The sequence below is a fragment of the Pongo abelii genome, chromosome 11 (genome assembly GCF_028885655.2).
Source record: "Pongo abelii isolate AG06213 chromosome 11, NHGRI_mPonAbe1-v2.0_pri, whole genome shotgun sequence".
NCBI lineage: Eukaryota > Metazoa > Chordata > Mammalia > Primates > Hominidae > Pongo > Pongo abelii.
Window position 1 is genome coordinate 71956277 of NC_071996.2, and position 14255 is coordinate 71970531.

The following is a 14255-nucleotide window of genomic DNA, read 5'->3' on the forward strand; positions in this document are numbered from 1 at the left end:
CTCAAAGTGCTGGAATTACAGATGTGAGCCACTGCGCCCGGCCAGCTACATACAATTTTTAAAACCATAGTTACCTTTGAAACTTTGTAACTTAAACTCTTTTAGATACATAGCTACATTTGTAAAGGCATGGCTTTCAAATAATATACACTAAAAGATCAAAAGAGTGAAAGTAAAGAACAAAAATGTGTTAGAGATTCATTTTCACTTTGGATTTATGTCTAATACAATTACTTCATTTTCAAGTTAAGGAAGAATCATACCCCTTCTATCCAAATGCAACTTTGAAAGTCATTATTTTGTGTAATGCCCAATATGAAGCTTGATACACAATGAGTAGAGTGTGAGAAGGAATTGCTGAACTGTATGGCAAAGATTTTCTAAAATCTAAATTTTAAAAAATTTTAGGTCTAAATATTTGCTCTTTGAATTTTTGTCTAGTTTTATTTATTCATAGGTGTTTTTTGGTCTGCCTTGAAATGCACAGAGCTGGGACCTAGGCATTTTTGCACACTTTAAATAGGGAGCCAACAGCAGTAAATGATTATATGAACCCAATTAAAGTGTTGACTAGGACTGTTGCCACTTCTTAATGTTTCAACTATATAAGGAGAACATTTTTCATTCCTAAAATTGACCTACATATTAAAAATAATAAATATTTTTCTTATTCCAACCAGAAAAGGAAAAGTGAAATTGAAGGAATTGTTAATACACTTCAAAAAAATTTTTGAGCAACTCTGGATGCAAAGAAAAAAAGTAACTTCATATAGTGAGTTGTCATATTAAAAAAAGAAAAAAGCGCCAAATGAATGGGAATACAGAACCCTGAGACAACTATCACAATATTTCTAGAAAGCTGATAGCTATTTTCAGATTTTCCATAATTAATTTCGGTTTTAAAAATCTATAAAACTGAAAGAGCTGCATTTACTCTGGTGGGCCATTAAGGATGCCATATTTTCCATGGTGAAGCATTAATTGAAATTTTTAAAAGTAGAAATCATGGCAGAAGATCAAAGAATGAGAAATTGGTGGTAGGCTGTGGTCAGTTCCACATTAATAGCATGCAGCCGCCTCCTCCTTCTATTTCTAGATAAAAACCCATTAATTTCCACTCCCTTCTGTGCTAACATTCATTTCAAGAAAAATACATTTGGACCTGCCTCGCACACACATGCCATTCACACTGTGAGGAGCAGAAGTGTAGGAACAGACAGAACATCTGAAATAGCTCTGCTCAATTCAGCTGTGCATCTGGCACCTCTGCCCCTCCTCCATCCACCTATGAGGTCTTTGCAAGACCTTGAGGAGGACTTATCACTCCCTTTACTGCCTGGGGTGAAAAGAAGATCAGATAACGGCACATAAAAGGTTATACAGTGGCCAAACAGGGGACAAGCATTTCTAACCCTCAGCTCATGGCAATAACCAGAAACCTACAGGTCCCTGTATTTTTCCATATGGTTTGAACGAAAGAGTCCCGTGGGGCAGATTTTTATCTGTTACATTTCTGAAATAAATTTGCTGATTTGGGAGAACCGATTTCCAGGAAGGAGTGAAAGGACCGAGGGGCATAATTATGACCTTTCTAAAACATGAGCCTCTGTCCTCCCACTATTTGTTTCAATCCTTCCTTTAATGTGGGTAAAACATAGCATCTCAAGGTCTTGCATAGGCGTCACTTAGCCAGTAGATATACTTCTAAGTGAGCTTTTAAAATTAAAGAGTAAAGCATATACACAAATCATCAAGTATAGAGTTAAACAAATTTTTCATAAATTAATCCATTTAGCCAGCACCAGATCAAGAAACAGACCATGATCAGCATCCCAGAAACTCTCTTTTTTTAAGTAATTATTTTTTTATTATTGTAGTTTAAGTTATAGGGTACATGTGCACAATGTGCAGGTTTGTTACATATGTATACATGTGCCATGTTGGTGTGCTGCACCCATTAACTCGTCATTTACATTAGGTATATCTCCTAATGTTATCCCTCCCCCATCCCCCGACCCCACAACAGGCCCTGGTGTGTGATGTTCCCCTTCCTGTGTCCAAGTGTTCTCATTGTTGAATTCCCACCTGTGAGTGAGAACATGCCCAGAAACTCTCTTCACGACCCTTTTGGTCACTCCCATCCTACGAGGGAAGCTAATATTCCGACTTCTAACCACAGAGATTCATTTTAGGAAATATAGTTTTAATGCAATTGAATTGTATATTTTTGCATACTTGACTCCAGATAAAATCTGCAGATATGTATTGGACCAACTTAGTTGTCCCAGACATTTATTATTTGACTACTTGGCTATGCTGAATTCTGCATTGTAAATACCATTTTGGAACAAAAGACCCCAGATTTAGTCCTGTTCTGCCACTAATTAGTTGGGAGATCTGGGAAGAATCACTTCCCCATTTCGGCCCTTAAATTCCTCTTTGTAAAATAAGTACATTTAACTAGAAAAGCTATAAGCTCTCTTCTGAAAGAATATACTCTTCAGAATGGAAATATCGAGGACATATTCTTTCAATCATATGTCACTTTCAATTATATTTATATAACACTGTACCTATATACCATTCTTCAAAGACAAATATTTATGAAGGCATTGCACATGCAGTAGTACAAGCATATTGGGGTTCTTGCCCTCATTCTGTTTCCAGTCTTGTACTAATTCAAGCAAAGAATTAATAAATGGTTAATAATGGAGCGAGGGAACCATGGGACTGAATATTTCTGGGTCATCAGATGACCTGTCTCAAAAGGACACAAACCCAAGGAAATAGAGGCGCTTACTTAACAGGGCAGCCTGCCCTATCTCTAGATTTGGAGTATCTCTTCACTTTTCCTCTACTCAGTGGGAACTCTTTCTCTTCCCAAAGCACTCACTGACCTTATCTCTCCCTAACAAAATCTGTTAAGTTTATTCTCATTAATGTGTAGATGGTTGCCAAGCCTGAATGTTCTCTTTCACAGAAGTGTTTACACTTACCAAGACATTTTGATTTTTAGAAGTGAATCTCTAGTTACAGAATTTCACATATCAGAGTCAGGGGAGTAGGTCTGCTTTTAGACAAGGAATAACTAAAGTCAACCCACACAGGTAACTATGAAAGCAACCTTTTCTCCTAATGTTGGTGTCCCTATTAATTGAGCACTTACTATGGGCCAGCTTTGTGCCAAGCCTTTTACACACATTATCTCGTTTATTTCCACAGGCAGTATCATTATTGTTGTTTTTATTTCACAAATAAAGAAACTGTTAGTATCCAGCCCAAGGGAACACAACAAATAGCACTAAATCCTTCTTTGCAATTCTGAAAGGCCTATTTGACACTGGGTTTAGCAGCAGTTACCCACTAAAAGCAAAAATAGAAATTAGAGGCCAAAGCTTGCCAGCACAGTCCCAGGAAAGAAACTCACTCTTCTGGATCACTGGTGATGGAGGTCTGAGAAGCAAGGAAGCAGCCCCTTTTTTTCCTGTTGGTGGCACCTCCACCCCTCCTTTGTGCTGGAGCCTTTCAGATGCTGCGTTAATGTTTTCAAGTCCTCAATAGATTACATGGCAGCCAGACTATAAAGGCCCATTGAAACACTGCGCCAGAAGGCCTAGGGAGCACCCCGCTAGCAGCCCTGACTTAACGTCATTCCTAGCTAAGATGTTTTTGGAGCTTCTGAGGCCAACAGGGACCTCAGCTGCAGATCAAGGCCAGCTTCTGTACATCCAATCAGGGGATAAAACATCCAACATTCATTCCCTTCTGGACCCAGAGCCAGTCATTTCCCTTAACTCTTAGGGGGCAGTGCTGCAGAATTGCTCCAAAGGGGCCTGTTTTATACCATTTGTAGGATTACAAAGCCCTGAGGCTTTTTGAAAGCCCATTTACTGACCAACGGTTCTAACTACTATGCCGAGAAAGAGACCACAGCTTGGTAACAGGTATCCCCCAGCACTTCACACCCAGGATGTCACTAACGATCCCCAGAGACATGAAGCAAGACTCCACAAGTGCTCAAAACCAAATGAATTCAAAACCGAGGTAAAACCACCCGCAGTGCCCGGGATGGGAGGGGAAGTTGAAAGCCAGCAGCAGAGTGCAACAACTCCAGAAAGCTAGGACTCATCAGCTACCTGTTGAAGGTATATCTCAACACATCATGATTACACTGGTTTTAGAAAGAGTACTGGCATTTTGTCCAGAACAGTTTGAATGTCAGTCCAACATAATGGAAGGTGAATTTGCAGCCACAGCCACATACAATAATCATTGAGACTCATTTGGGGCATCCCTGTTTATGAGATGAGAGATTCATGTCTAATCTACTGAATTTGGGAAAATACAAATATGCTCAATTCAGTTAAAGAGCTTAGAAGTAAAGGAAATCAAATTGCATTGTTTTAACCGAACAAGGGTTTTTTTAAATTTTACTTACAAATATCCAGCTTTGTCTAATTTTATGGTATGTTTTCTTCGGGGCCCTTACAATGCTGTGGTGTGTCTTGGGGGCCATGATATGGCTGTGGCATGGCTAAATGGACCACCAGCTTCCAAGGAGATTTGTCAGCAAGTGTAAGATAAACAGAAGTCAGAGGTATGTTCAAGATTGTTGGAGGGGTTTGGAAGGAGGAGGAGGAGAAGGGGAATCAAAGACTTGCAGACCATGAGAGGTGAGGACGTCCAGCTCCTCTGCGTTCCATTTCCTCTAATCTGGATTGGCATGTCTGACCAAATTCTTGCCTTTGGTGCCACTTGTAAAATCCTAAAAGATGAGAACATCAGAGCACTATTTAAATGTCTTTTTTAAAGTATGGCCTCAATTCAGAATAAGGCAGATCTACATTAACTGATTCAAAGCAATGTCCAAGATACTTTATTAAATGTAAAAAAAAAAAGTTTCAGAATGGCATGTTGACTATGCCATTTGTGTATTTAAAAACAAAGGAGCTATGTAGACATAAATGCTTATGTATGTATAGAGTATATCTAGATTCTGGAAGGATGCACTAGAGGGAGGTAATGGTAAGGGAACTGTGAGGCTGAGAAATCCCCCTATATTATATAACCTTCTGAAGTTTCACCTTTTTCCTAGTTTAAAATGGTAATCATATAATAAAACATACCATTTCACTAAAAGAGCTAGATTTTCCAGACAAATATTTGACATATGGAACTTTGAAATTTTACATAGTCAGAACTGTACAGAAATCAAGTCACAAAATAATGTCTTACACAGCTGGCCAAGCTTATCCCAGAATGATTTTTTTTTTTTTTTTTTTTGAGATAAGGTCTCACTCTTGTCACCAGGCTGGAGTGCAGTGGTGTGATCATGGTTCACTGCAGCCTCAATCTCCTAGACTCAAGTGATCCTCCCACCTCAACCTCCTGAGTAGCTGGGATCGATAGGCCCACGTGCCACCATGCCCGGCTAATTTTTTTTTTTTTCTAGAGAGGGGGTCTCACTATGTTGCCCGGGCTGGTCTTGAACTCCTGGGCTCAAGTGATCCTCCTCCCTCAGTCTCCCAAAGTGCTGGGATTATAGGCATGAACCACCACACCCAGCCCAGAATAATTTTAGAACTGCAAATGTCAGTGCATTTTTGTTAAAGATGTTCCTTTGGCTGCTATTTTTAGTCTTTTTTTCCTCCTCAGATTCTCTGAAGATTATAATCTTCATGGTAGTGGACTAGAAATCACAATGATTTTAAGAGAGAAAATGTGTCCTATTAGCTATAAATAAAATAAAATAAAATCACTCTCCTAACTCTCTGGGGAGAGAATGAGAAAGAAAAGCTGGAGTCATAAGAGAGTGTTGTTTCCCTGTGACTGTGGATCAAGATTGACACCCAGTGGCCAGATACAATCCTTTTTTTCACTGACATTCTTGCTATATAATTTGACATTTCTAAAATTTCCCTTTATGTTTTAGAGGAAAAAATCATTTAAATCTGTGATGTTTACTGAAAGCGAACTGTATCTTAGACAGCCAGGTTAAATTAGTAGGTCTTGTTTCATACATAATTAACAGGTTTATTTCTGTATCCTCTCTGTTTGCATTTTTTCCTAACATTAAGAAGCAATTTTCATTTGGTTGACAAAACAATGTACACTTAGTCCTGTGGAAATGCAACTTTAAGCAAAATGAGGTACAACAGGTCTTTGAATAATGTCTTTTTTTTTTTTTTTGAGATGGGAGTCTCACTAAGTTGCCCAGGCTGATCTTGATCTCCTGGCCTCAAGCCATCCTCTTGCCTCAGCCTCCTGAGAAACCAAGATTATCGGCATGAGCCACCATGGCTGACTTAGTTATGTCAATAAGAAAAATAAAATCGGTTTTGTTATATCTTATTTTGCTTAAAGTTGCCATTTCCAAGAACCTATTGATGACATTGAGGACTTAATGTATTCATTTTTTTTTTTCTTTTGAGACAAAGTCTCACTGTCGCCCAGGCTGGAGTACAGTGGCATGATCTCAGCTCACTGCAATCTGTGCCTCCCAGGTTCAAGCAATTCTCCTGCCTCAGCCTTCCAAGTAGCTGGGACTACAGGCATGCACCACCATGCCCAGCTAATTTTTGTATTTTTACTAGAGACGGGGTTTCACCATGTTGGCCAGACTGGTCTCGAACTCTTGACCTCAGGTGATCTGCCCGCCTCGGCCTCCCAAAGTACTGGGATTACAGGTGTGAGCTACTGCACCCAGCCATGATGAAGTTAATATTTTAGCAAATAAAACTAACATGTTTAACACAGATTACCAAAGAGAAAAGTAGTGAATTTAAGAATTAGACACATCAAAGTCCAAATTCTAGCTGGGTAATCTTGAGGAAGTCTCTGAATTTTGCTAAATTTCCATTTCCTCCCTATTGTGAGGATTAAATGAGATGCAAATTTAAAATGCTTATCTTGGTACTTGCATGTATGTTATGAAATACACACACATGCACACACACACACACACACACATATGTACACGTGGTAGCTATTTTCTGGTAGTTACTACCAGAAAAAGCAAGTTTGTGAAAGTCAAACCCACATGAAGAACACATCTCTCCTTGAATCAACTTTATAGTACCTAGTTTGATGCAGAAGAACAGTGACCCCAGATCATCTAAACGTATAAATAATTGAAAAGATCAAGAAGATGGCCAAATAGGAACAGCTCCAGTCTACAGCTTCCAGTGTGAGCAACACAGAAGACGTATGATTTCTGCATTTCCAACTGAGGTACTGGGTTCATCTCACTGGGGATTGTCAGACAGTGGGTACAGGAGAGTGGGTGCAGTGCACTGAGCGTGAGCTGAAGCAGGGCGAGGCATCGCCTCACCCAGGAAGCACAAGGGGTCAGGGAATTCCCTTTCCTAGCCAAGGAAAGGGGTGACAGACGGCACCTGGAAAATCAGGTCACTCCCACCCTAAAACTGCGCTTTTCTGACGGTCTTAGTAAATGGCACACCAGGAGATTATATCCCACGCCTGGCTCAGAGGGTCCTACACCCATGGAGCCTTGCTCATTGCTAGCACAGCAGTCTGAGATCAAACTGCAAGGCGGCAGCGAGGCTGGGGGAGAGGCACTCGCCATTGCCAAGGCTTGAGTAGGTAAACAAAGCGGCCGGGAAGCTGGAACTGGGTGGAGCCCACCACAGCTCAAGGAGGCCTGTCTGCCTCTATAGACTCCACCTCTGGGGGCAGGGCATAGCCAAACAAAAGGCAGCAGAAACCTCTGCAGACTTAAATGTCCCTGTCTGACAACTTTGAAGAGAGTAGCGGTTCTCTCAGCGTGCAGCTTGAGATCTGAGAACGGACAGACTGCCTCCTCAAGTGGGTCCCTGACCCCCAAGTAGCCTAACTGGGAGGCACCCCCCAGTGGGGGCAGACTGACACCTCACACGGCCAGGTACTCCTCTGAGACAAAACTTCCAGAGGAACGATCAGGCGGCAACATTTGCTGCTCACCAATATCCACTGTTCTGCAGCCTCCGCTGCTGATACCCAGGAAAACAGGGTCTGGAGTGGACCTCCAGCAACCTCCAACAGATCTGCAGCTGAGGGTCCTGACTGTTAGAAGGAAAACTAACAAACAGAAAGGACATCCACACCAAAACCCCATCTGTACATCACCATCATCAAAGACCAAAGGTAGATAAAATCACAAAGATGGGGAGAAACCAGAGCAGAAAAGCTGAAAATTCTAAAAATCAGAGCACCTCTTCTCCTCCAAAGGAACGCAGCTCCTCACCAGCAACAGAACAAAGCTGGATGGAGAGTGACTTTGACGAGTTGAGAGAAGAAGGCTTCAGACGATCGGCAATAACAAACTTCCCCAAGTAAAGGAGGATGTTCAAACCCATCGCAAAGAAGCTAAAAATCTTGAAAAAAGATTAGACGAATGGCTAACTAGAATAACCAGCATAGAGAAGACCTTAAATGACCTGATGGAGCTGAAAATCATGGCGCGAGAACTACGTGACAAATGCACAAGCCTCAGTAGCCAATTCGATCAACTGGAAGAAAGGGTATCAGTGATGGAAGATGAAATGAATGAAATGAAGGGAGAAGAGAAGTTTAGAGAAAAAAGAATAAAAAGAAATGAACAAAGCCTCCAAGAAATATGGGACTATGTGAAAAGACCAAATCTACATCTGATTGGTGTACCTGAAAGTGACGGGGAAAATGGAACCAAGTTGGAAAACACTCTGCAGGATATTATCCAGGAGAACTTCCCCAATCTAGCAAGGCAAGCCAACATTCAGATTCAGGAAATACAGAGAACGCCACAAAGATACTCCTCGAGAACAGCAACTCCAACACACATAATTGTCAGATTCACCAAAGTTGAAATGAAGGAAAAAATGTTAAGGGCAGCCAGAGAGAAAGGTCAGGTTAACCACAAAGGGAAGCCCATCAGACTAACAGCGGATCTCTCGGCAGAAACTCTACAAGCCAGAAGAGAGTGGGAGCCAATATTCAACATTCTTAAAGAAAAGAATTTTCAGCCCAGAATTTCATATCCAGCCAAACTAAGCTTCATAAGTGAAGGAGAAATAAAATCCTTTACAGACAAGCAAATGCTGAGAGATTTTGTCACCACCAGGTCTGCCCTAAAAGAGCTCCTGAAGGAAGCACTAAACATGGAAAGGAACAACCGGTACCAGCCGCTGCAAAAACATGCCAAATTGTAAAGACCATCGAGGCTAGGAAGAAACTGCATCAACTAACAAGCAAAATAACCAGCTAACATCATAATGACAGGATCAAATTCACACATAATAATATTAACCTTAAATGTAAATAGGCCAAATGCTCCAATTAAAAGACACAGACTGGCAAATTGGATAAAGAGTCAAGACCCATCAGTGTGCTGTATTCTGGAAACCCATTTCATGTGCAGAGACACACATAGGCTCAAAATAAAGGGATGGAGGAAGATCTACCAAGCAAATGGAAAACAAAAAAGTCAGGGGTTGCAATCCTACTCTCTGATAAAACAGACATTAAACCAACAAAGATCAAAAGAGACAAAGAAGGACATTACATAATGGTAAAGGGATCAATTCAACAAGAAGAGCTAACTATCCTAAATATATATGCACCCAATACAGGAGCACCCAGATTCATAAAGCAAGTCCTTAGAGACCCACAAAGAGACTTAGACTCCCACACAATAAAAATGGGAGACTTTAACACCCCATTGTCAACATTAGACAGATCAACAAGACAGAAAGTTAACAAGGATACCCAGGAATTGAACTCAGCTCTGCACCAAGCGGACCTAATAGACATCTACAGAACTCTCCACCCCAAATCAACAGAATATACATTCTTTTCAGCACCACACTACACCTATTCCAAAATTGACCACATACTTGGAAGTAAAGCTCTCCTCAGCAAATGTAAAAGAACAGAAATTATAACAAACTGTCTCTCAGACCACAGTGCAATCAAGCTAGAACTCAGGATTAAGAAACTCATTCAAACCCGCTCAACTACATGGAAACTGAACAACCTGCTCCTGAATGACTACTGGGTACATAATGAAATGAAGGCAGAAATAAAGATGTTCTTTGAAACCAACGAGAACCAAGACACAACATACCAGAATCTCTGGGACACATTCAAAGCAGTGTGTAGAGGGAAATTTATAGCACTAAATGCCCACAAGAGAAAGCAGGAAAGATCTAAAATTGACACCCTAACATCACAATTAAAAAAACTACAGAAGCAAGAGCAAACACATTCAAAAGCTAGCAGAAGGCAAGAAATAACTAAGATGAGAGCAGAACTGAAGGAAATAGAGACACAAAAAAACCCTTCAAAAAATCAATGAATCCAGGAGCTGGTTTTTTGATAGGATCAACAAAATTGATAGACCACTAGAAAGACTAATAAAGAATAAAAGGGAAAAGAATCAAGTAGACACAATAAAAAATGATAAAGGGGATATCACCACCGATCCCACAGAAATACAAACTACCATCAGAGAATACGATAAACACCTCTATGCAAATAAACTAGAAAATCTAGAAGAAATGGATAAATTCCTCGACACATACACCCACCCAATACTAAACCAGGAAGAAGTTGAATCTCTGAATAGACCAATAACAGGCTCTGAAATTGAGGCAATAATCAATAGCTTACCAACCAAAAAGAGTCCAGGACCAGATGGATTCACAGCCAAATTCTACCAGAGGTACAAGGAGGAGCTGGTACCATTCCTTCTGAAACTATTCCAATCAACGGAGAAAGAGGGAATCCTCCCTAACTCATTTTATGAGGCCAGCATCATCCTGATACCAAAGCCTGGCAGAGACACACAAAAAAAGAGAATTTTAGACCAATATCCCTGATGAACATCGATGCAAAAATCCTCAATAAAATACTGGCAAACCGAATCCAGCTGCACATCAAAAACTTTATCCACCATGATCAAGTTGGTTTCATCCCTGGGATGCAAGGCTGGTTCAACATACACGAATAAATAAATGTAATCCAACATATAAACAGAACCAACGACAAAAACCACATGATTATCTCAATAGATGCAGAAAAGGCCTTTGACAAAATTCAACAACCCTTCATGCTAAAAACTCTCAAGAAATTAGGTATTGATGGGATGTATCTCAAAATAATAAGAGTTATCTATGACAGACCCACAGCCAATATCATACTGAATGGGCAAAAACTGGAAGCATTCCCTTCGAAAACGGGCACAAGACAGGGATGCCCTCTCTCACCATTCCTATTCAACATAGTGTTGGATGTTCAACACTATGTTGAACACTGTGTTGGCAATCAGGCAGGAGAAGGAAATAAAGGGTATTCAATTAGGAAAAGAGGAAGTCAAATTGTCCCTGTTTGCAGATGACATGATTGTATATCTAGAAAACCCCATCATCTCAGCCCAAAATCTCCGTAAGCTGATAAGCAACTTCAGCAAAGTCTCAGGATACAAAATCAATGTGCAAAAATCACAAGCAGTCTTATACACCAATAACAGACAAACAGAGAGCCAAATCATGAGTGAACTCCCATTTGCAATTGCTTCAAAGAGAATAAAATACCTAGGAATCCAACTTACAAGGGATGTGAAGGACCTCTTCAAGGAGAACTACAAACCGCTGCTCAATGAAATAAAAGAGGATACAAACAAATGGAAGAACATTCCATGCTCATGGGTAGGAAGAATCAATATCGTGAAAATGGCCATACTGCCCAAGGTAATTTATAGATTCAATGCCATCCCCATCAAGCTACCAATGACTTTCTTCACAGAATTAGAAAAAACTACTTTAAAGTTCATATGGAACCAAAAAAAGAGGCCACATTGCCAAGACAATCCTAAGCCAAAAGAACAAAGGTGGAGGCATCACACTACCTGACTTCAAACTATACTACAAGGCTACGGTAACCAAAACAGCATGGTACTGGTACCAAAACAGAGAGATAGACCAATGGAACAGAACAGAGCCCTCAGAAATAATCCCACATATCTACAACCATCTGATCTTTGACAAACCTGACAAAAACAAGAAATGGGGAAAGGATTCCCTATTTAATAAATGGTACTGGGAAAACTGGCTAGCCATATGTAGAAAGCTGAAACTGGATCCCTTCCTTACACCTTATACAAAAATTAATTCAAGATGGATTAAAGACTTAAAGGTTAGACCTAAAACCATAAAAACCCTAGAAGAAAACCTAGGCAATACCATTCAGGACATAGGCATGGGCAAGGACTTCATGTCTAAAACACCAAAAGCAATGGCAACAAAAGCCAAAATTGACAAATGGGATCTAATTAAACTAAAGAGCTTCTGCATATCAAAAGAAACTACAATCTGAGTGAACAGGCAACCTACAGAATGGGAGAAAATTTTTGCAATCTACTCATCTGACAAAGGGCTAATATCCAGAATCTATAATGAACTCAAACAAATTTACAAGAAAAAAACAAACAATCCTATCAACAAGTGGGCGAAGGATATGAGCAGACACTTCTCAAAAGAAGACATTTATGCAGCCAAAAGACACATGAAAAAATGCTGATCATCACTGGCCATCAGAGAAATGCAAATCAAAACCACAATGAGATACCATCTCACACCAGTTAGAATGGTGATCATTAAAAAGTCAGTAAACAACAGGTGCTGGAGAGGATGTGGAGAAATAGGAACACTTTTACACTGCTGGTGGGACTGTAAACTAGTTCAACCATTGTGGAAATCAATGTGGCGATTCCTCAGGGATGTAGAACTAGAAATACCATTTGACCCAGCCATCCCATTACTGGGTATATACCCAAAGGACTATAAATCATGCTGCCATAAAGACACATGCACACGTATGTTTATTGCCACACTATTCACAATAGCAAAGACTTGGAACCAACCCAAATGTCCATCAGTGATAGACTGGCTTAAGAAAATGTGGCACATATACACCATGAAGTACTATGCAGCCATAAAAAATGATGAGTTCATGTCCTTTCTAGGGACATGGATGAAGCTGGAAACCATCATTCTCAGCAAACTTTCGCAAGGACAAAAAACCAAACACCGCATGTTCTCACTCATAGGTGGGAATTGAACAATGAGAACACGTGGACACAGGAAGGGGAACATCACACACTGGGGCCTGTTGTGGGAAGCGGGTAGGGGGGAGGGATAGCTTTAGGAGATATACCTAATGCTAAATGACGAGTTAATGGGTGCAGCACACCAACATGGCACATGTATACATATGTAACCAACCTGCACATTGTGCACATGTACCCTAAAACTTAAAGTATAATAAATAAATAAAAAAAATCAAACAATCTAAATAGAGTCATTTACACTGGATTTGTATTATGTTTTTGTTTCGTTTTGTTTTGTTTTTGAGATGGGCTCTCACTCTGTCATCCAGGCTGGAGTGCAGTAGCAAGCTCATGGCTCACTGCAGCCTAGACCTCCTGGGCTCAAGCAATCCTCCCACTTCAGCCTCCTTAGTAGTTGGGATTACAGGTATGTGCCACTATACCCAGCTAGTTTTTGTATTTTTTGCAGAGAAGGGGGTTCACCATGTTGCCCAGGCTGGTCTCAAACTCCTGGGCTCAGGTGATCCACCCACCTTGACCTCCCAAAATGCTGGGATTATGGGCGTAAGGCACTGAGCCTGGCCTATTATACATTTTTAATGGCCTATTTACTGCCACAATCACTTTTTTATCAAAAATTAAAATTAGATTAAAACTCAAAGCTCTCCACACTCTTCGCCTTTCAGGAAAGAAAAAGACACTTAGTACATACCCTACAAACCTCCATATATGATGTGTGTAAATTAACTTATTTATAAATCACGTACACATGCTATTTTACTACATATTATGTACATTGTAAAATATGTCCCCAAATAGAAATTTTTCAGTATAAGATACATATAAATCAAAATGGAGGCAATTCCCTTCTCCCCCTCAATGGAGAATCTTGCACATGCCTGAGGTGGGTACCGCCTATTCTGGAAGCTGTTACCCTAACAGTTCTCTGACTCTCACCAGTAAAGGAGAGAGAGACAAACTGGTGATCTGGCACAGTGGAAAGAGCAAGGGCTTTGATGAACCCAATCCTGCATTGGAAAACTGTGGTTTCATTAGTGCTGGTGTGACCTTGGCAAGAGTCCTAATCTTGTTGAACCTCAGGGTCCTTTTCTGTCAAAGGAGGGTGATAATACATACAAATGATATTGTCCATAAAACGCAGTGCTTGGCATGG